Source organism: Lipotes vexillifer, unplaced genomic scaffold, assembly GCF_000442215.2.
Source record: "Lipotes vexillifer unplaced genomic scaffold, Lipotes_vexillifer_v1.1 scaffold253, whole genome shotgun sequence".
NCBI lineage: Eukaryota > Metazoa > Chordata > Mammalia > Artiodactyla > Lipotidae > Lipotes > Lipotes vexillifer.
In genome coordinates, this window is record NW_006780322.1 from 1,241,916 (window position 1) to 1,263,006 (window position 21,091).

At 36.9% G+C, this 21,091-nt stretch overlaps 1 protein-coding gene across 1 annotated transcript in view; it reads left to right on the plus strand.

Moving 5' to 3' along the window:
• EXOC6B (exocyst complex component 6B) overlaps positions 1–21,091 on the plus strand; it is a 688,324-nt gene that overhangs the window by 417,154 nt on the left and 250,079 nt on the right. The gene's annotated exons all lie outside the window — the stretch shown is intronic.

The window sequence follows — 21,091 nt, forward strand, 5'->3', positions numbered from 1 at the left end:
CGCGGGCCTCTCACTGCTGTGGCCTCTCCCGTTGCGGAGTACAGGCTCCAGGCGTGCAGGCTCTGTGGCCATGGCTCACGGGCCCAGCCGCTCCGCGGCATGTGGGATCTTCCCGGACCGGGTCACGAACCCGTGTCCCCTGCATCAGCAGGTGGACTCTCAACCGCTGCACCACCAGGGAAGCCCCTAATTTCTTTAAGTGGTTGGTTAGGTACTTTATTTGAGGTTTTACTTATTTCTTGAGGAAGGCCTGTATTGCTATAAACTTCCCCCTTAGAACTGCTTTTGCTGCATCTCATAGATTTTGGAGTGTTGTGTTTCCTTTTTCCTTTGTCTCAACATATTTTCTGATTTCCTCTTTGATTTCTTCATTGACCAGGTGGTTTTTTAGTAGCATGTTGTTTAGTCTCCACATGTTCATGCTTTTCCCATTTTTCTTCCTGTAATTGAGTTCTAATTTTATACCATTGTAGTGGGGGAAAATGCTTGATATAATATCTATCTCCTTAAATTTGTTCAGCCTTATTTTGTGGCCCAGCGTGTGATCTGTCCTGTAGAATGTTCCATGTGCACTTGAAAGGAATGTGTATTCTGCTGTTTTTGGATGAAATGTCCTGTAGATATCTTTTAAGTTTAACTGTTCAAGTGTGTCATTTAAGACCACTGTTATATGATTGATTTTCTGTCTGGATCATATGTTCATTGATGTAAGTGAGGTATGAAAGTTCCCTATTGTTATGGTATTGTCATCAATTTCTCCCTCTATGTGAATATTTGCTTTATATATTTAGGTGCCCCTAATATTACACTGAGTGTAATATCCTTGTCTTGTATTGACCCCCTTATCATCATATAATGCCCTTCTTTGTCTTTTGTGATAGCCTTTGTTTGAAAGTCTATTTTGTCTGAAGCAAGTATTGTTACCTTTCTTATTATTCCTGTTTGCGTAAAATATCTTTTTTCATTTCCTCATCTTCTTTGTGTATGTGAGTTTCTTAGGCAACATATAGAAGGGTCTTGTTTTTTCATTTAATCAGCCACCCTGTGTCCTTTGAGGGAGCATTTGTCCATTGATATTTAAAGTAATTATTAATAGGTATGTACTTATTGCCATTTTGTCACTTATTTTCTGCTTGTTCATGTAGTTCTTCTCCGTTCATTTTTTCTTCTCTTTGTTTCTTCCCTTGTAGTTTTGTTGATTTTCTGTAGTAGTATATACCACAGAACTCCTAGATGTTTTCATTTTTTACAATTTGCTCTTTTCTTTTGCTGTTCTGATTGGGTGATTTACATTATTCTACCAGATCACTTATGCATTCTTCTGTATCACTTAGTTTGCTCTTCATTCCTCCTAGTGTGCTTTTAATTTCAGCTGTTGAATTCTTTATTTCTGATTGGGTCTTTTAAAATACTTTCTAGTTTCTTATTAAAGTTATTAGTGTGTAGATAGTCTTTCCCCTAATTCAGTTAATATTTTTTATAACCAGTGGTTTGAATTCTTCTTCAGGTAAATAGTTTATTTATGTTTCATTATTTTTTCAGCTGTTTTTTCTTGTTCTTTCAGTTGAGAACAGTTCTTCTGCCATTGCATTTTGCTTAACTTTCTCTGTTTCTATGAGTTTAGGTGAAACAGTTACCTATTGTGGTCTTGAAGGGGTGTTCTTATGTGGCAGCATCCCTATGTGTGCCCAATGCCTTTGGTGAAAGAGCTGGATTTGGTGTGGAAACAAGTCACATCTTTCCTCAGGATGTGCTGGTAGCTATCAGCTTGGTAGGGAGTGGGATTAGAGGTGGAGGAGCTAGAGCTGGCACCAGGTGTGAAGTGGGACTTCCTCTCTGCTCAGTGGCCATGACCACCCTATGAGGGGTGGGGTCTGATCCCAAATTCCTGGAACAGAAGCCCTGAGGGTCTGACCTGGGCCAGCTCTGTTCCCTTTGTGTTTCCCCCTTTTTCCACACTGGGAGCCTTGCCAAAGTGGCGGGAAGTGCTGAAGTAAGTTGGGTCCATGGGGTCTCTTGGCCTGTGTTGACTGCAGACAGAGGTTCATGCTGTCTCTGATATGCTGCCTGTATAAGTTCCCACGATTGTTTCCCTCACAGCTGATCACTGCCCCCATCCCTGCTGCCCCTGCCCTGTTGTGGAACCACACTATAGAGCTATTGTTGTCTATGTGGACTTTCAGTATGGAGTTGAGCTATGTTCGAGTGCTGCCATCAGAGATTTGGGCTGCTTGTGATGTTCTGCTTGAGTAAGCATTAACAATGACCCCAATCCCACCCAGGCTCCACCCGAAGACCAAGTTGTCTCTGCATCTCAAGATCGAGTTTTCTCCCTGGTCATGACCACCCCAGATTTAATGCCCTGCTGCAACATGGAGTGAGCAGCACTGGTGCATTGGCCTGGCTCAGGCTGAGGCATGCACTGAGGCCAGGGAAACCTGGCAGCCACTAGAACAGAACTCTTTCCACCTTGCCTCGAGGGCAACCCAGCACTCATGTGCTGTTCATGAGCAGTGTTCAGGCTTCCCACTGCCCCCTGGTTAGTCCCAGTGGTCCTCCAACCAGCCAAGGAGTCTTGTCTCTCCTGCACAGGACCCCAGACTTGGGCATCCAATCTGTGGCTCTCACCACTCACTCCCCAGGGCAGGTGTCCACCCATGTATTCTTCCTGTTACTCTGAGTCACCTCCCAGGAACAAAGGGCCCAACCTGATCACGTTCTTCCCATTCTGCCTGATTACCTGTGTATCTTTCTTACAGCCTTGTTTGTACCAGATTCCTTCTGCCAGTTTCCAGTTAGTTTTCAGTGAGAATTGTTCAACATGTAGATGTATTTTGACGTTTTCATGGGGAGATGTGAGCTCCATGTCCTCTTAATCCACTATCCTGATCCTGCTCCTCTACAGTTCTTTTAAATACATTTATTAATGCCTATGTGTAGTTCACCTACATATTGGTTCGATTTGTTTCTGAGGTTTTGGTTTTTCGGTTTTTTTGCTGTTGTTTTCAGTCATATGGTCCTATCTCTTCCTACCATTTTTTGGTATATATTAGACATGTTTTTAAAATATGTTCCAAATGATATCACCAGCCACCAGAATCAATACATCCTTTCCCTTACTAAGTAGCTAGAATGAGTGGGCGGGTTGTGGTTTGGGCCTTATCATCTTAATCCAATCATGGATTGATCGGGGGTTGAGCTTGGGTTGCAGTTGTAATGTACCTTTGGTTTACCTTTTTAAAATTTAATTTAATTTTATATTTTTTAACATCTTTATTGGAGTATAATTGCTTTACAATGGTGTGTTAGTTTCTGCTGTATAACAAAGTGAATCAGCTATACATATACATATATCCCCATATCTCTTCCCTCTTGCATCTCCCTCCCTCCCACCCGCCCTATGCCACCCCTCTAGGGGGTCACAAAGCACCAAGCTGATCTCCCTGTGCTATGTGGCTGCTTCCCACTAGATATCGGCTTTACATTTGGTACTGTATATATATCCATGCCACTCTCTCACTTTGTCCCAGCTTCCCCTTCCCCATGTCTTCAAGTCCATTCTCTAGTAGGTCTGTGTGTTTATTCCTGTCTTGCCCCTAGGTTCTACATGACCTTTTTTTTTCTTTTTTTTTAGATTCCATATATGTGTGTTAGCATACGGTATTTGTTTTTCTCCTTCTGGCTTACTTCACTCTGTATGACGGACTCTAGGTCCATCCACCTCTCTACAAATAACTCAATTTCATTTCCTTTTATGGCTGAGTAATATTCCATTGTATATATGTGCCATATCTTTTTTACCCATTCATCTGTTGATGGACATTTAGGTTGCTTCCATGTCCAAGCTATTGTAAATACAGCTGCAATGAACATTGTGGTATATGACTTTTTTTGAATTATGGTTTTCTCAGGGTATATGTCCAGTAGTGGGATTGCTGGGTCGTATGGTAGTTTTATTTTTAATTTTTTAAGGAACCTCCATACTGTTCTCCATAGTGGCTGTATCAATTTACACTCCCACCAACAGTGCAAGAGGGTTCCCTTTTCTTCACACCCTCTCCAGCATTTATTGTCTGTAGATTTTTTGATGACGGCCATTCTTACTGATGTGAGGTGATATCTCATTGTAGTTTTGATTTGCATTTCTCTAATGATTAATGATATTGAGCATTCTTTCATGTGTTTGTTGGGAATATGTATATCTTCTTTGGAGAAATGTCTATTTAGATCTTCTGCCCGTTTTTGGATTGGGTTGTTTGTTGTTTTGATATTGAGCTGCTTGTAAATTGTGGAGATTAATCCTTTGTCAGTTGCTCCATTTGCAAATATTTTCTCCCATTCTGAGGGTTATCTTTTCATCTTGTTTATGGTTTCCTTTTCTGTGAAAAAGCTTTTGAGTTTCATTAGGTCCCGTTTGTTTCTTTTTATTTGCATTTCTCTAGGAGGTGGGTCAAAAAGGATCTTGCTGTGATTTATGTCATAGAGTGTTCTGCCTATGTTTTCCTCTAGGAGTTTGATAGTTTCTGGCCTTATATTTAGGTCTTTAATCCATTTTGAGTTTATTTTTGTGTATGGTGTTAGGGATTTTTCTAACTTCATTTTTTTACATGTAACTGTCCAGTTTTCCCAGCTCCACTTACTTATTGAAGAGGCTGTATTTTCTCTATTGTATCTTCTTGCCTCCTGTATCAAATATAAGGTGACCGTACGTGTGTAGGGTTATCTCTGGGCTTTCTATTCTGTTCTATTGATCTATATTTCTGTTTTTTTGCTTGTACCATACTGTCTTGATTACTGTAGCTTTGTAGGATAGTCTGAACTTGGGGAGCCTGATTCCTCCAGCTCTGTTTTTCTTTCTCAAGATTGCTTTGGCTATTCGGGGTCTTTTGTGTTTCCATGCAAATTGTGAAATTTTTTGTTCTAGTTCTGTGAAAAATGCCAGTGGTAGTTTGATAGTGATTGCACTGAATCTGTAGATTGCTTTGGGTAGTAGAGTCATTTTCACAATGTTGATTCTTCCAATCCAAGAACATGGTATATGTCTCCATTTGTTTGTAACATATTCAATTTCTTTCATCAGTGTTTTATAGTTTGCTGAATACAGGTGTTTTGTCTCCTCAGGTAGGTGTATTCCTAGGTATTTTATTCTTTTTGTTGCAGTGGTAAACGGGAGTGTTTCCTTAATTTCACTTTCAGATTTTTCATCATTGGTATTTGGAATGCAAGAGATTTCTGTGCATTAATTTTGTATCCTGCTACTTTACCAAATTGATTGATTAACTCTACTAGTTTTCTGGTAGGATCTTTAGGATTCTCTGTGTATAGTATCACGTCATCTGCAAACAGTGACAGCTTTACTTCTTGTTTTCCGACTTGGATTCCTTTTATTTCTTCTTCTTCTCTGATTGCCGTGGCTAAAACTTCCAAAACAGTGTTGAATAATAGGGGTGAGAGTGGGCAACCTTGTCTTGTTCCTGATCTTAGTGGAAATGGTTTCAGTTTTTCACCATTGAGGATGATTTGGCTGTGCGTTTGTCATATATGGCCTTCATTATGTTGAGGTAAGTTCCCACTATGCCTACTTTCTGGAGGGTTTTTATCATAAATGGGTGTTGAATTTTGTTGAAAGCTTTTTCTGCATCTGTTGAGATGATCATATGGTTTTTATTCTTCAGTTTGTTAATATGGTGTATCACATTGATTGATTTGGATATATTGAAGAATCCTTGCATTCCTGGGTTAAACCCCACTAGACCATTGTGTATGATCCTTTTAATGTGCTGTAGGATTCTGTTTGCTAGTATTTTCTTGAGGATTTTTGCATCTATGTTCATCAGTGATATTGGCCTTGTGACATCTTTGTCTGGTTTTGGTATCAGGGTGATGGTGGCCTCATAGGATAAGTTTGGGAGTATTCCTCCCTCTGCTATATTTTGGAAGAATTTGAGAAGGATAGGTGTTAACTCTTCTCTAAATGTTTGATAGAATTCACCTGTGAAGCCATCTGGTCCTGGGCTTTTGTTTGTTAGAATATTTTAAATCACAGTTTCAATTTCAGTGCTTGTGATTGGTCTGTTTTTATTTTCTATTTCTTCCTGGTTCAGTCTCCGAAGGTTGTGCTTTTCTAAGAATTTGTTCATTTCTTCCATGTTGTCCATTTTATTGGCATATAGCTGCTTATAGTAATCTCTCATGATCCTTTGTATTTCTGCAGTGTCAGTTGTTACTTCTCCTTTTTCATTTCTAATTCTATTGATTTGAGTCTTCTCCCTGTTTTTCTTGATGAGTCTGGCTAATGGTTTATCAATTTTGTTTATCTTCTCAAAGAACCATCTTTTAGTTTTATTGATCTTTGCTATTGTTTCCTTCATTTCTTTTTCATTTATTTCTGATCTGATCTTTATGATTTCATTCCTTCTGCTAACTTTGGGGGTTTTTTGTTCTTTCTCTAATTGCTTTAGGTGTAAGGTTAGGTTGTTTATTTGAGATGTTTCTTGTTTCTTAAGGTAGGATTGTATTGCTATAAAATTCCTTCTTAGAACTGCTTTTGCTGCCTCCCTTAGGTTTTGGGTTGTCGTATTTTCATTGTCATTTTTTTCTAGGTATTTTTTGATTTCCTCTTTTATTTCTTCAGTGATCTCTTGGTTATTAAGCAGTGTATTGTTTAGCCTCCATGTGTTTGTATCTTTTCCAGATGTTTTCCTGTAATTGATATCTAGTCTCATAGTGTTGTGGTCACAAAAGATACTTGATACGAATTCATATTTCTTAAATTTACCAAGGCTTGATTTGTGACCCAAGATATGATCTATCCTGGAGAATGTTCCATGAGCACTTTAGAAGGAAGTGTATTCTGTTGTTTTTGGATGGAATGTCCTATAAATATCAAATAAGTCCATCTTGTCTAATGAATCATTTAAAGCTTGTGTTTCCTTATTTATTTTCATTTTGGATGATGTGTCCATTGGTGAAAGTGGGGTGTTGAAGTCCCCTAGTATCATTGTGTTACTGTCAGTTTCCCCTTTTATGGTTGTTAGCATTTCCCTTATGTACTGTGGTGCTCCTATGTTGGGTGCATAAATATTTACAATTGTTATATCTTCTTTGTCGATTGATCCCTTGATCATTATGTAGTTTCCTTGGTCTCTTGTAATAAACATTGTTTTAAAGTCTATTTTGTCTGATAGGAGAATTGCTCCTCCAGCTTTCTTTAGATTTCCATTTGCATTTTTCCATCCCCTCACTTTCAGTCCTTATGTGTCCCTAGGTCTGAGGTGGGTCTCTTGTAGACAGCATATATACGCTTCTTGTTTTTGTATCCATTCAGCCAGTGTGTGTCTTTTCGTTGGCGCATTTAATCCATTTGCGTTTAAGGTAATTATCGATATGTATGTTCCTATTACCATTTTCTTAATTGTTTTGAGTTTGTTATGGTAGGTCTATTCCTTCTCTTTTGTTTCCTGCCTAGAAAAGTTCCTTTAGCATTTGTTGTAGAGCTGGTTTGGTGGTTCTGAATTCTCTCAGCTTTTGCTTGTCTGTAAAGGTTTTAATTTCTCCATCAAATCTGAATGAGATCCTTGCTGGGTAGAGTAATCTTGGTTGTAGGTTTTTCTGTTTCATCACGTAAAATATCCCCTGCCACTCCCATCTGGCTTGCAGAGTTTCTGCTGAAAGATCAGCTGTTAACCTTATGGGGATTCCGTTGTGTGTTATTTGTTGCTTTTCTCTTGCTGCTTTTAATATTTTTTCTTTGTATTTAATTTTTGATAGTTTATTTAATATGTGTCTTCGAATGTTTCTCCTTGGATTTATCCTGTATAGGACTCTCTGTGCTTCCTGGACTTGATTAACTATTTCCTTTCCCATATTAGGGAAATTTTCAAATATAATCTCTTCAAATATTTTCTCAGTCCCTTTCTTTTTCTCCTCATCTTCTGTGACCCCTATAATTCAAATGTTGGTTCGTTTAATGTGTCCCAGATTTCTCTGAGACTGTCCTCAATTCTTTTCATTCTTTTTTTTTATTCTGCTCTGCAGTAGTTATTTCCACTATTTCAACTTCCAGTTCATTTATCTGTTCTTCTGCCTCAGTTATTCTGCTATTGATTCCTTGTAGAGAAATTTTAATTTCATTTATTGTGTTGTTCATCATTGTTTGTTTGTGCTCTAGTTCTTCTAGGTCCTTGTTAAACGTTTCTTGTATTTTCTGTATTCTATTTCCAAGATTTTGGATCATCTTTACTATCATTATTCTGAATTCTTTTTCAGGTAGACTGCCTATTTCCTCTTCATTTGTTAGGTCTGGTGGGTTTTTACCTTGTTCCTTCATCCTCTGTGTGTTTCTCTGTCTTCTTATTTTGCTTAACTTACTGTTTGGGATCTCCTTTTCACAGGCTGCAGGTTTGTAGTTCTCTTGGTTTTGGTTTCTGCCCCCAGTGGCTAAGGTTGGTTCAGTGGGTTTTGTAGGCTTCTTGGTGGAGGGGACTAGTGCCTGTGTTCTGGTGAATGAGGCTGGATCTTGTCTTTCTGGTGGGCAAGTCCACATCCGGTGGTGTGTTTTTGGATGTCTGTGACCTTATTATGATTTTAGGCAGCCTCTGTGGTAATGGGTGGGGATGTGTTATGTCTTGCTAGTTTCTTGGCATGGCGTGTGCAGCACTGTAGCTTGCTGGTGATTGAGTGGAGCTGGGTCTTGGCGTTGAGATGGGGATCTCTGGGAAATTTTTACCGTTTGATATTACGTGAAGCTGGGAGGTCTCTGGTGGACCAATGTCCTGAACCCGGTTCTCCCATCTCAGAGGCACAGGCCTGACGCCCGGTCGGAGCACCAAGACCCTGTCAGCCACATTGCTCAAAAGAAAAGTGAGAAAAAAAGAAAGAAAGAAAAAATTAAATAAAACAAAGTTATTAAAATAAAAAATGGAAAATAATTATTGAAAATAAAAAAAAGAAAGAACGAACGAAGAGAGCAACCAAACCAAAAAACAAATCCACCAATGATACAAGTGCTAAAAACTTTACTAAAGAAAAAAAAAATACGGACAGACAGAACCCTATGACAAATGGTAGAAGCAAAGCTATAGAGACAAAATCACACACAGATGCATACCCATACACACTCACAAAAAGAGAAAAAGGAAAAAAATATATATATATATCGTTGCTCCCAACGTCCACCACCTCAATTTTGGATGATTCGTTGTCTATTCAGGTATTCCACAGATGCAGGTTACATCAAGTTGATTGTGGAGATTTAATCTGCTGCTCCTGAGGCTGCTGGGAGAAATTTCCCTTTCTCTTCTTTGTTCGCACAGCTCTGGGGTTCAGCTGTGGATTTGGCCCCACCTTTGTGTGTAGGTCGCCTGCAGGCATCTGTTCTTCACTCAGACAGGACGGGGTTAAAGTAGCAGGTGATTAGGGGGCTCTGGCTCACTCAGGCCACGGGGAGGGAGGGGTACAGAATGCGGGGCACGACTGTGGCGGCAGAGGCGGGCATGATGTTGCACCAACCTGAGGCGCGCCTTGTGTTCTCCCGGGAAATTTGTCCCTGGATCCCGGGACCCTGGCAGTGGTGGGCTGCACAGGCTCCCGGGAGGGGAGGTGTGGAGAGTGACCTGTGGTTGCACACAGGCTTCTTGCTGGCTGCAGCAGCAGCCTTAGCATCTCATGCCCGTCTCTGGTGTCCTCGGTGATAGCTGTGGCTCACGCCCATCTCTGGAGCTCTTTTAGGCAGTGCTCTTAATCCCCTCTGCTTATGCACGCGAAATAATGTGGCAAGGAAAAGTCTCTAACCTGTTCGGCAGTTCCAGACCTTTTCCCCGACACACTCCCGGCTAGCCGTGGCACACTATCCCTCTTCAGGCTGTGTTCACACAGCCAACCCCAGTCCTCTCCCTGGGGTCTGACCTCCGCTCAGCTCCCAGCACCCACCCACCCTGGCAGCTGAGTAGACAAGCCTCTCGGGCTGGTGAGTGCTGGTCAGCATGGATCCTCCTTGCGGGAATCTCTCCGCTTTTCTCTCTGCCCCCCTGTTGCTGTGCTCTCCTCCATGGCTCGGAAGCTTCCCCCCTCCGCCACCCCTGTCTCTACCAGTGAAGGGGCTTCCTAGTGTATGGAAACTTTTCCTACTTCAGAGCTCCCTCCCAGTGGTGCAGGTCCCACCCCTATTCTTTTTTCTCTTTTTTTCCTTTTTTCTTTTGCCCTACCCAGGTACGTGGGGAGTTTCTTGCCTTTTGGGCTGTCTGAGGTCTTCTGCCAGCATTCAGTAGGTGTTCTGTAGGAGTTGTTCCACATGTAGATGTATTTCTGATGTATTTGTGGGGAGGAAGGTGATCTCCTTCTTACTCTTCTGCCATCTTGAACGTCTCTTCTGGTTTACCTTTGTTGCTGGGATGTGGGTTTTCTGAACTTTTAATGTGAGCCTGGCACATTATTGTCTCTTCAGTACTGAGAGGACTATGGAAATTTCTCCTTTTCAGATAAACTTATCTCTTTAACCTCCTGCTTTTTTCAGTTTTAGAATTTGGCAAATATCTTGAGTAGAAGTCTTACCCATGTCAGCCATTGCCCACAGGAAAAAATGTGGTTAGAGACTGTCAATATCAATTCATTACTCCCTGAAGAGCTTTCATGCTTCCACCTGAGATTCTCATGAATCCTCCCACTAGTGAGTCTTTTTTTCTCAAACTCTGTGAGACTGCAGGAAATCTTACTTTGCTTTTGAAAGATTTTGGCTTAGGCCTTTATTTTCCTCAGCTGTGTAGCTTTAGAATTCAGAAAATGTCTTAAGGAGAAAGCTGGCTCTGAGATCTCTAATTCTGGCACTTCAGCCCCATGGAAGCAACAAAAATTCAGTGATTTTTTTTTTTTTTCACCCTGGTAGCTACTCTCTGCCTGGACCTAGCCCAGATTCTAAGTCTGTTTCTGTTCCTAGGTTTGCCAAATGCCTCCAGGGAGAGCTTCAGATCCTCAGCTCACCTTTAACAGGTCTGCCTTCTTTGCAATTTTATTCCCTTTAGTTTTCATTGCTTCCCAGCCTTCTGGTGTCTTTAAATATATGTTTCCTCTAATTTTTTTTTTAACTACCTTTTCTAGTTTTGGGTGAGAGTATTGGCCTGTAGAAAACTAGGTCATTTCCTCAAGCTTCATCTTGATACCAAAGCCCGAGAAAGTAGCACAAAAGACAAAACTTACAAACCAATCTCACAGTTATGGATGAAAACAAATTTAGCAACTCAATTCCAAAATATTTTAAGAAAGTAATTTAGCATTAGGATGTAGGATTTATTTTAGAAATGCAAGGATGGTTTGATATTTAACAATCTAATAATATAATTTATCACAGTACTAGGTGAAGGAGATAAAGTATATGAACACCTTTATATATTCTAAAAAGACATTGTATAACATCCAGCCTGCATTTCTGATTTTTAAAAAAAGTTACTAAAATACAAGCAATATAATATTTCAGTAACGTGATAAAGAGCATCTATGTGAAATTCAGCAGCCACCATAGACTTAGCAGTGGAAACTAAAAACATTTATTTGCATCAACTTCAGAAGAATGGTGATTGTTCTCACCACTGCTTTAGAAGTTCTGTCAAATAACTATGGTAAAAAAAAGAATAAATTACAAATATTACAATGAGCCATGTATCTTATCATTATTCATAGATTATTATTGTGTGGTTGGAAAACTCAAGAAAATCAACTGAAAAATAATTAGGACCAATAAGACTTTTGGTTACATGGTACACTTAGAAAACAAATCAGCTTCTCTTATGTTAGCAAACCCTCATATTAAGTATTGCCTTAAAAGTGCCCTATTTGCTATTGAGGCATAAGATATAAGATCTCTGTGAGTATACTTAACAAGTAATGTATAACACAAATGTGAAAAACATGTCATAGAGTAATTTAAAAGATACTTCATTATGTACAAATACATGCATATTATGTACAAATATGTGTTCTAGGATGAGAATATTTCATATTGTAGAGTTTCTCTGAAATTAATCTAACTGCAATGAATATCAAGTGAATTTGTTGGTGGTGGGTTATCTTAACAAAATAATTCTACAATTCATTCAGAGACAAAATTGGAAAATATTTGCCAAAAAAATGTGAAAAAGAAAATTAATGAGTGTGGTCTTTTCAAATATAGGAAGGTTATTATGAACCAAAATAACTTAATGTTCTTCTTACACTGGAATAGACTGGTAGATTAAAGGAATAGTTAAATACAAAGTCTATAAATATTTCAAAGTATAAGAATTTAGTATATGATAAAGATGCCATTTAGCAATTGCTGTTACCAATACTATCTGCTCATTTGGGTAAAAAGAATATTAACTCTATCTCATATATCAAAATGAATTCTAGATCAAATTTGTGTTCATATTTTTAAAAGAAAGAAATTATGGGGAAACCAATAAAAATATTAGCAAATATTTCTATAATCTGAAAGTGACTCATCATCATAAGGATGACACCAAAGACTGAAGTCATTACGGTAAAGGTTAATAATTTGACTCCAAAAAATAATTTTTAATCATTTAGGTTTAATGCACCTAAATGGTATTAATTAAGAAAATAGAATGTAAGATTATCAGTAAAAACAATTATGATAAATATTCCCAAAGGTTAATATCTATAATGTATAACAAAATCACACATTCTTTCAAATTTAATAAGAAGATACAACTTGATGAAAAAGTTTACAAAAGTTGTATTAAGGCAGTCAGAAGACAAGAAAAATAAAAGACTAGTGATAACATGAACAAAACATGTAATTCTATTAATAAGATATATATAAATTTGTGGCTTATTTTTGCATATAAACTTGCCAAAAGTAAATAAGAAAATGATAACGTTCAATATTTATGATTAATATTTCAAAGAATAGCTCTCCTGATACATTTCTGGTAGGTGTGTAAATGGGTATAGTCTTCTTAGTGGTTAGTTTTTCAATATCTCTCATATATCTTTTAAAATTTGTTTACCTTTTACCCTGCAATCACATGTATAGAAATCTAACTGAAGTAATCATGGGTATATTATAAAATTCAGATATAAATATGTTCATCATAGTGTTATCTTTTGTATAGTAAAGAGTTGGGAATAAATTAAAAGTCCAGTAACAGATTTATTAGCTAAATGTGATGTCAGTCATTCACTAAATTAATTTAGATGATATTTATTCATTTAAAAATATGTTATTCATCTCTTAATTTGGAAAGCAGATTGCTTTTCAGACTGGTTGGAAGCAAGGTGAAGTTCAATGATGCTCTTGATTTTAATCCCCACATCACTCATCACCTTGTTTTTGTTTTTTTAAAAATATTTATTTATTGGCTGTATCGGGTCTTAGTTGTGGCACTCAGGCTCCAGAGTTCATGGGCTCTGTAGTTGTGGCACTCGGGCTTAGTTGCCCGGCGGCAGGTGGGATCTTAGTTCCCTGACCAGGGATCAAACCGTCCCCTGCATTGCAAGATGGATTCTTAACCAGTGGACCACCAGGGAAGTTCCCATCACCTTGTTCTTAAATAAAGAAGCCTGGGACCTAAGAAAATAAAAAAGGGAATTCCCTGGCTGTCCAGTTGTTAGGACTCAGCACTTTCACTGCCAGGGCCCGGTTTCAATCCCTGGTCAGGGAACTAAGATTCTGCAAGCCACTTGGCGTGGCCACAATAAAAAAAAAAAAAAAAAAAAAAAAAAACCCCAAACTGTAACAATATGATCTCATTTTTATTAATATACATATAGGAGCATTATTCATCTATATTATATATAGTAAAAATCTAGAATTAAATACTCTCTGATTTAACTGTACTCATCTTTAGTCTGTAATTTTTCCCTTTTGTTTATCTGTGTTAAAAGTATTTTTTCCTGTCATGAAATATTTATAATCCTGGGTTGGGAGAAGGTGATGTTTAGAATCATTATTCTCTGTCTCAAGATTATTTTGTCTTTGATAATTAATTTATATTAAAAAACCACTTTTATTGATGAAAGATTTTTTAAATGTGTTTCATATTTTGAAAGGAAAATGGGCAGTAGTATTTTGGTCATTATGTCTCCCCCAGCATTGTACAGTTATTTGAGTGAGTAAGATTTTGGAGTATCATAAGGTAAAAATGCAATACTGCAAGTCAAAATCATCCTGTATAGGTGTTCTCAATATTCAAATTTCTTGTTTTTTTATTTCTCTATTCTTAAAATATGAAAACAACCCTCATACTGTTACTGTTCATACATGTCATATAATACAGTGGTTCCTATGTATACAGGAGGTATCATATGTCAATACCATACTTACTTTAACATCCAGGCAATTTAGAAGTAGTACTCTGAGTTAAACTCATGTTTGTCTAACTCCAAATACATGCTTTTTCCACCTATAGTGATGTGATCTTTGGTACAGGGTTATATTGTAAGTAATTAGTTGAGGGTTTTTTCCTTGTCTTTTTTTGTTTATTCTAAACTACCATTGCTACCTAAATACTATACAGTAACCTCTCAGTGTAGATTGAGTTGATCCTACCATTCATAATCACCTTACCACTTACCATTCAGAATTGAAGTCAGAGGTAATTCACAGCCCTGAATCCTCAATATGGCTTTCATAATTGCCATGTTTTTGTCTTGTCTAATATAGAGATGTCTTTCTGAAGCCACATGTTCAAAAAGTAGTCATATTCACCAACTATTGTATTCATTAGAATCAAATAAGTATGATTTCTAAAACTGTCCCTTGTTCTGGTTTTCCACAGGGAGCAAATTAGATGACTCAGCATTTATGTTCATGTTCCCCAGCATGCTAGATAAATTCTTCATGGAACCTCATTTTAGTAAAATGTATTAGCAAAACAGAGCTGTGTCTAAAATTCACTCTTGTACATTATTAGCGAAAGATGAGAGATTCCGGAAGGAGCTAGCTATTTCTGAGAAAGAACCAGAGTCATTTGTCTTTTAATAAATATAAATACTTCTTTTCATTTAAAAAATTCCCTAGCAATAGTGACTCTGTCAAAGAGGATTGAATGATAGGAAATAGGGATATGGAAAGAACTGTGAAGAAAAAAGCAAAGACTGTCTCGTTCTCTTACATTTTGAAATCCCCGGTTTTTCTTAACTTCTCAGGGATGTTTTGTCACCACAATAGCGACAAAGCTAAAGGGGTATGTTAATGTCTGTGTATGTGTGTGTGTGTGTGTGTGTGTGTGTGTGAGAGAGAGAGAGAGAGAGAGGGAGAGAGAGAGAGATGATATCCTAGATTACACTTTATTAGACAGTGAATGATTAGGGGAAAATTATTGAAATTTGTAACTATTTTCCCCTTGAAGTTTTGGTGACCAGGGTAGCTTAGCTCTTTTCATGAGGCACCCACAAATCATTGTAATAATAAGATTTCCACAGTTAGACTTCTAAAATGTTGCTGTATCCTTTGAATTAACAGATGAGGTAAGCACACAAGCATTTTATCAGGCTCCAATTGTATAATTTACAGTTGCATGCATAGCTACTCATTTTGCATGCTCAGCATAAGAACATACTTTTGAGAGCTTATCCTTGTTATTCTGATAATTATCTTTCAGAAATGCTTGAGAGAGAGGAAATACTGTCTCAAGTAACAGACCCAGAGGAGGGAATCTTGAGTTAGTTTTCTTTGTCTGCTGTTAATGTTAATTTATATGACCTGAGGCAAGATCTCTCTTAACCCACCTTGTTTTGCCTTAGTTTCTTTGTCTGAAAATACAGTGATACCTGTCCTTGGTCATCCTTCCTGGGCAGTTACTTGACGGCTTAGCTTTAAGGGAAAGTTATTTTCTACATACAAGTTCCTGAAATTTTTCCTGTCTAAAACCCTTTAAAAACAGACATTTCTGGTGGCACACCATTTAATTCTGTGAACTGCTGCCATCTCAAGACTAACCAAATGATTCTGCTATTTAGAAACTGTCAGTGACTTCCATTAAGAACAAAATCTGCTCTGTAACCATCAAGACTCTCCATAATATGACTCCCAAACTACCTTTTTGTCTTTGTCTCAGTTTTCTATTAGCCCAAGACTGAAGTATTGCTGTTTGTCAAGCACACTCTACTGTTTTCTACCCTTGGTGTTTTTTCGTGCTTTTGTCTACTTTTACTGCTTCTGCCCCTTACCTGTATCTGTTGAAATCTTACCCATCCTTCAAGGCTCATTTCAAATCCCACACCTTCCATGAAGTCTTCTCCAGTTCACTTAACCAGTTGTGACATCTTCCTTTTTTGTGGCACTTCTTTTACGGCACTAGCCTAATTCGGTCTTGGGTGGGTTGTGTCCTTCATTTGTGTGCTTACTTCAAGAAATGGGAGGGTGGTAATTAAGATGTATGTGTGCCAGATGCTTTACATGTGTTATATGTCCTCCAGTTAATGAAGACTCAAAATGCCTCAATCAGATAAATTTTACATTTAGTAATGAGAACATGAACTCAGGGAAGTAATGTACTTTGTAAGAGATATAGCATATAGGTGTCAGGGTCAGGATTTAAACAGATTTATTTGAATTTAAAACTTTTCCATTTTACCATCTTACCTACTAGATTGATTGCCAGACGTAGGGCTGAACTCTGGATAGATGGAGACTTTGTCTTATTCATCTCTATCTCTGTGTACAGTTCAGCATTTCCCATGAAATGGTACACAGTAAGTTTTTGTAGAGTTCTTGTTTTGAATTATAAAATAAGTGAATTCCTACCTGGGGATCAAAAACCATTTTTGGATCATATACATTATTAAAAGTAATCATTTAATTATTAAAAATAAAAGTCATAAACTATTATTCTGAGATAAGGACCAAAGGTTTGTTTGGGTTAAAATTCAAAATTGGTCTTTTTCCTTCCATATTCTCTGTTGCTTACCCAAATAAAGAAGTAATTGGTTTTCAAGCAACAGAATTTTAATCATAAAAATGCCTTGCATTTGTGTATTACTTTATAATATTCAAACTTCTTTTGCATATTCTCATTGTCTCATTTGGTTTTTTAAACAACCTCTATGATGTATGAATAGTTATTATTTTTCCTTGTGGACAGATATGGAAACTGAGACCTAAAGTGGTCTTGCGGAAGGCAGAAAATGAATCATTAGTAGGGGTAAATCTTAGGTTTTTTTACTCTGGGTCATGCTTTCTCCACCATATAAAACTGTCTCTCAATATTTAATAATAGCTAGTATCTTTTGAGTACATATCATGTACCAGGTACTATATTAAGCATGTTTTCTGTGTGTGTGTGTGTTTGTGCGTATGAATTTGTTGCAAGGAATAAATGAGAATGTACATATATCATATATGTGTGTGTATATATATATGTGTAGACATGTATTTCTTTCCTCTGTTGGAGCAAAAATTACAGATTTACTGATGATTTCTCTGTCTACTGAGAAATTGTTCCCTTTTTCTGTGCTGTTAAGATTTTGGTTATTTGAGCTGCATAGAGTACTTTGAAATAAAAAAATTAGCTCATTATTAGTGTGGTATTGGAGTTGTGAGTTTAGTTAGTCACATCCCTTAGGAGTTCCATATTTCTACAGAGGTATCTTTGTATGAGCTATTACTTAGCACTTTTCCCCCATAAAACTACTATTAGCAATAGCCACAGCCATTGTTTCCGGTAGTATTCAGCCAGTAGTCCTTTGCCCCTTTAATGATATTGATCGCTGGGTTATCTCCTGCTCTTATAATTATTAAATAAAAGAGTAAGAAAGTTTGAGTCCAAATACTAATCCTTCTAATTCTTTATTTGGTGATGAGATAAAGTAGAAAATAAGGAGAATCTAGAGCTTAAAGCACTATAAAATCCTACAACTTTAACGCTCCATATCTGATATGCTGTTTAAGAGTCAGAGATACCAGTGAGAACATCTTGGATACTGCTGTATCTGACTATCTTAATATCTTGGATACCTTTATAAAATGGAAAGGAGGCTGCTCTGATTTTTCTCATTGGTGCTGGGGTAATGGGAAACTGGATATTTTCTGAGGACAAAACAATTATTTCTATATAGCTTATAAGAGCAAATAATTAAAAACAACCTTAATTGTATAATAGGTAAATGGTTATATAAACTATAATACTGTTGCTCAATGAACTATTATGCATTTGTTAAAATGAATTTTATGAATATCAAATAACATTGCAAAATATTTATAATATAATGTTAAATGAAAGAAGCAGAATGAAAATTTTGTAAGCATAATGATTACAAGTGTGTAAAACTCTAAAAACATGTTAAAGTTCAGAAGGAACTATGTTAAATGTAAATATTTGTGTTTGTAGTAAGGCTTCTTAATCTTTTTCAAATTGTGGGTATATTATAATTTTTTTGTTATTGGTATTTTAAAAAATATGTAAACATTTGCTGTATTAAAAAAAAATCGAGAAATCATAGCTCCTCTTCCAGTTCATATTTGCCTTTGCTCATACAACAGTGAAAGAAAAAAAAAAATCCACATTTTAAAGTTTATTTATGTTCTAGTCTTTTTCATTTAGCTCATTTCAGTCTGCAAATTAACCCCTTTTTACAGATTAAATTTAGGTATAGACAGTAAATCATTGCCCAAGATCATACAAGTAATACTCAGTAGAACAGAGAGGCTTCTCGTGCTGAAGCCCATGATCTTTTACTATAGTAAACGAGTTGCTTTTTCCTAAAATTTCAGACTAAAGAAGATGTTTGGAATATGTAGGGATGCTGTAGAGTTGAGGTATCCTAGTAAAGTTCTAGGCAAGAGGACTGAGAACCATGATCAAGATTAGATCAGGGATAATAAATCATAACTGAGGACAACTGAGGGTGTGTGGTTGTTAAAGGAAGAGCATAAGGCAGAGTTTCTCTTTATGCCAATGTATTTCCAGATGTGTACTCCAGAAACACTGGTGTCTGTCATGCCCTGTTTTCATCAATTTTTAGTGATTTGTATGCCTTCTCGTGTAACTCTTGTCCATACTATGTATATTTTCCATAATTCCTTTACATAAACCCTTTGACTTCAGCCAAGTATATCTATTCATTGTTCCTAAACATACTATGCTTATTCCTGGCTCTAGATTTTTGTTTATACTTTTCTTTCTCCTTGGAAGGACTTCTCATCTCACTTTAAAATATTTCCTTCCTTTGAAATACAATTCAAAGCCTGTTTTCCCCATGAAGTCTTTCAGGACTGGTCCCCTTCCTCTCCAGAGGGAGAAAAATCCCAAGGGTTTGACTTTCTTGTAAACATCTATAGATCTTATTATGTCCATTCTCTATTTGAAATTTAAGATATATTATCTTTAATTATTACTTTTTCTATATATTCCCATTGTCATCAACTCAGATTACAAGTTCTTTGAAAGAAAATGTCTTAGACTTTTTAATATATCGAACACTGAGTAAGTATCCAGTGAATATCATGAAGAGATTGGATATGTCTAAAAGGGACATCATGTATGGAATAGTGACCTCCAACTCAAATGACTGTTCACCATCACATGACATCTTTTCTGATTACAGCTCTTTATTACAAATTTATTTTGCTTTTCAATTCCATTTCATAAGAATGAGGTTGGGAAAGCAGTGAAAATGTATTTATCCAAGTTCCCAAGGAAGAAAATACTGCTGCTTAGGAATATTGCAGTTAGGTCATTATAAACTACATTTTTACTTCTTTGACAAGATGGTAAATTTGAGCCTGCCATTTGGTGCGAAGATACTCTAGCACATCTAGTGCACATGCTATGGGGTGAGGAGTTCACAGTTAAATTAACAGGAATCTGGCACATGCCACTGTTCTGCAGTACTTTCATGGTGGTTTACAGCCACAGTTTTAATATGGTTTAGTAAGTGCTTGAACTTCTCCAAACAAATAACACACATTATTGGAAATCAGACACAGTGCATACTTGCCTCTGGGGACTCCTCCTACTTTGAATTAGGAATTGCAGGCTTGTTGCTTTTTAGCTCCCTGGTTGTAGATGAGGTCCAGGCTCTTCTTAGGGAAAAACTACCATCTTGAAAAATTATTTTTGTGACATACATACATACACACAAAGCCAAAAAATGAATTTTCTACCCTGAAATGCTTCCCTGAATGTATTACAATATATTTAAAAATATAACATAATGCATTTCTGATTATGTTAAGAATATCTACTTGTTCTTTTCATTTCGTTTAGGATAATTTGATTGCCCTTACAATATTCCTGCAAATGAATTATTTACTACCTTTGTTCCAAGATGGAGACTTTTTTCAACACTTACAGTGACAGTTAAACTAACAAAGTGAGGAAGTTTTATGTCGTGTCTTTGAATATGAGTGTTTTGTTTTGGTGAATTGCTGGGTTTTGTTTTTATTTTAAGTTTCATTGTTTTGTATCTTGATAACTCCTTTGGAAGATAGTCTTAGGATCAAGAGCTGATGGGGACCTGAAAATGGGAAGCTGTCTTTCAATAGACAAACAGGCCCCAACTCTGCAGGCTCAAGGAGTCTAACATGAACCCTTTGTGAAGGTAGTTTTCTTCTATGCCTGTTTCTCCTATATGTGAATATAGATCCAACTGGAACTGTGTAAAATCTAAGGATTGTTCTCTAGAACTTTATTTTTGGTGCAATGTTGACCATATCTATATTTCTGCTGTTGTAAAACAGACATGGTGACCCCTATAGCTCACTGTTTTATGTAAGAGACCCTTGAAGATATGTGTTTTTTAAAAAATACTCCATCCCTGAGAAAAGGAAATAAGTTTATTTACTTACTTTTAATTGAAGAATAACAAACATATAGAAAAGTAAACAAATCATAAGTACATAGTTTGATGAATTTTCACAAACTAGGCATACCTGTGTCATCAGCACGAAGACCAAGAAACAGAATATTACCAGTTTCCCGGAAGACCCTTCTAGCCTTTCCCCTGTCAAATCTTCACCTTTCTCCCTGGGGGTAATCTTTATCTGTACTTCTAATACTATAGCTTGATTTTGCCTATTTGTGGAATGATACAAATTCCATTCTTTTGTGTCATATGTATTCTTTTGTGTCATTTCTTAGGCTCACCATAATTAATC